General features: G+C 33.0%; 1 non-coding gene across 1 annotated transcript; it reads left to right on the top strand.

Moving 5' to 3' along the window:
- The first annotated feature begins 1,067 nt into the window (after positions 1-1,067).
- LOC139019140 (small nucleolar RNA SNORA51) lies at positions 1,068-1,199 on the top strand. Its single transcript, XR_011473035.1, has one exon. It is a non-coding gene; the product is annotated as a small nucleolar RNA SNORA51 (small nucleolar RNA).
- The last annotated feature ends 1,780 nt before the right edge of the window (positions 1,200-2,979 follow it).

Raw genomic sequence — 2,979 nt, 5'->3', positions numbered from 1 at the left:
GGCCTGTCTGGAGTCCTGACATTAATGCAGTCCAGATCTGAGACTTAGCTCTCTCCCATTCAAATTTCAAATTCCCAGGAGAGAATTTGATGGGCCACTTACATGTGGGGCTCCCCGTGTATGTAGTTTCTAGAAGGAATATCATATAAGTCATTTCCAGAAAAGGGACTCAGTCTGAGTCAGGCAGTCATCCCATGAGATGTCTATAACAATGGCCTTGTAGCCAGACAGATCTGGGTTAAACCTCAGCTGTTCTTCATTCATTCAAAAATATTTATTGAGAACTGATCATATCTAATATGACTATACATTTCATACTTGTAGGTGTTCCATAAATGTGGGTTCTCACTTTCTGGAGAAAAAATATAAAGAAAGTCCCCGATATGTGGGTTCTGACAGTCAAGTTTATTAATAAAGTAATGAACGATTTATAGACAGCAATTGCCCTTTACTAAGAAACTAGAGTCCTTGCACGAAATTCATGCAAGAGTAGGCCTTCCTTTCCCCGGCTTCCAGCACCGGCTTTCCTCTGGCACCTGGGACTCAAGCTTCTCTCACAGCCCCAGCTTCATACGCAAGGTCATCTAGAAGGATGTCCAGAAGGACATCTGGTCTAATTAGCATATTGTGCTTTTATTATTATAGATAAGGCAGTCTAAAGAGGACCCTTGATGAAAATACCTAGAGGTAGGTAGGCATCAAGTGGCTAGGTGAACTACTAGGTAATAATTGATAAGATTGAAACTGTAAATGTAAATTTGTACATTTTTTCAGGGTAATACATAATAATACATGTTGGACATCCCCCGAGGGGTCCCAGACTATGAGAGGGTGCAGGTTGGGCTGAAGGACCCCCTCCCCCGTGAATGAATTTTGTGCACTGGGCCTCTAGTCTTTTATAAGAACTCAGATCTGCTGTTGTATGTGAAAGCAGCCATAGATAATGTATCAATGAATGAGCATGGCTCAATAAAGCTATTTGTGGACACTAAAATTTAAATTTCATATAATTTTATGTTCTTCTTTTGATTTTATTCTCAACCATTTAAAAATGTAAAGACCTTTCGGGCCTCCTGGTGCTTACCACAGGCCGTGTTCTTACACTGACTGTACAGAAATAGGAGGCAGAGTAAACTTACCCCATATACACCTCAGCTCAGCCTCTTTGCCTGGTCTGTATTATGAATGGGGAGACATTGAGAGGAAAAAAAAAAGAAAAGAAAAAAAAAAGAGAAAAAAAGAAAAAAAATGTAAGCTATACAGAAACAGGTGGTGCCTGATTGGGCCCAGGAGCCATAGTTGTGGCCCAGATCAATAGCATCTTCAGCTGGATCCTCTCTTTCATTCCCAAATTGATAACTTATGTTTTCTCTTTTTCTTTTCTTTATCAGTCTTGCTGGACTTTTGCATTATTCTTAACTTTTAAGAAGAAATATTTGGCTTTGTTGTTTTTCTCTATAGTTTTCCTATTTTGTATTTCATAGATTTCTACTCTTATCTTTATTATTATATTTACTTACTTTATGTTGAATTTTAAGTCATCAATTTTAAAGTTCTCTTCTTTACTAATACAAGAATTTCAATATACATACTCCCCCTGATAAACATTATTTTAGGTGCATCCCATTAATTTTGTTATATTGTATTTTCACATTCATTCTGTCCACAATATTTTAAAATTTTGCTTGTAATTTCTTTGACACAAGGGTTATATAGAAGTATGTTGCTTAATTTCTAAATATTTGATAGTTTTTGGTATTAATTTCTAACTTATTTCTGTTGTGAATATACTGTATAATATTGCACTCTAGAAGAGAACATATTCTATAAGATTTCAATCTTTTGAAATTTGCCAACGCACTTCATGGTATGTAATATAGTTTATCTTGGTGAACATTCTATGTGTGCCTGAAAATAATGTTTATTTTACATTTTTGGGGTTAGCTATCACTATCTTCTGTAGTCATAGATTTTATTTCTTTATATGTCTTAAATTCTGCATAAAACAATGTTATTATTTTTGCTTTCAAATCAGTTGTTTTTTAAAAAATTAAAAGAAGAAAATGTACTTTTAAAATTTACCCATGTATTTGCCATTTCTGGCACTAGTCTGTAGATTCATTTGAATTATTTCTCTTTAGTTTGAAAACTTTACTTCAGGATTTCTTGTAGTGTAGATATACTGGCAACAGATTCTTTCAGCTTTTGTTTATCTGCAAATGTCTTTATTAACCCTGATTTTGAAAGGGTTATTTTTCCTGATATGAAATTCTTAATTAGCATTATTTTTAACACTATGAAGGAGTAATTTCATTTTCTCTGCCTTTCACTGTTTTTGATGAAAGCTGCCATTATTATCATTGTTCTCTTTATTTATAGTTTTCAGCAGCTTGGCTATTATGTAATGTGGTGTGACTTTTCTTCATATTTATCTTGCTTAAAGTTTGCCAGACTTTTTGAATGTGTTGGTTAACTTATTTTATCAGAGATTTTCAATCATTATTTCTTCAAATAACTTTTCTACTCTACTATATTTCTCTTCTCTTTCAGAGACTCCAATTACTTGTATGCTAGACCACTAGATATTTTTTCAAATATAATTGACAATCTGGTAATGGAAAGCATATATTTTCTCCTCGCTCAGTGTGGATATTTCTATTGTTTTGTCTTCAAGTTCATTTATCCTTTATTCTGTATAATCCAATCTGATTTAAGCTAATTGGTATATTTTTTATTTCAAATATTATAATTTTCAATTTTATAATTTCCATTTGGTTCTTTTTAAAAATAGTTCCTACTTTTTTGTTATGAAGCTTCCCTATCTGTTAACTCATTTGCCTTTTTCTTTAAATTTTTGCACATATTTTTAATAGCTATTCCATACTTCTTGTCTGTTAATTCCAGTATCTTTGTTATCTTTGGGTCATTTTCTTTTGACTTCTACTACTCTTGGTTCTGGGTCACTTTACATATATAATA

This window comes from Myotis yumanensis, unplaced genomic scaffold (assembly GCF_028538775.1).
Source record: "Myotis yumanensis isolate MYYU_CA2020_CCGP unplaced genomic scaffold, mMyoYum1.0.hap1 SCAF_10, whole genome shotgun sequence".
Taxonomy (NCBI): domain Eukaryota; kingdom Metazoa; phylum Chordata; class Mammalia; order Chiroptera; family Vespertilionidae; genus Myotis; species Myotis yumanensis.
The sequence above is the reverse complement of the archived record's forward strand: the minus strand, read 5'-3'. Positions and strand labels throughout refer to the sequence as shown.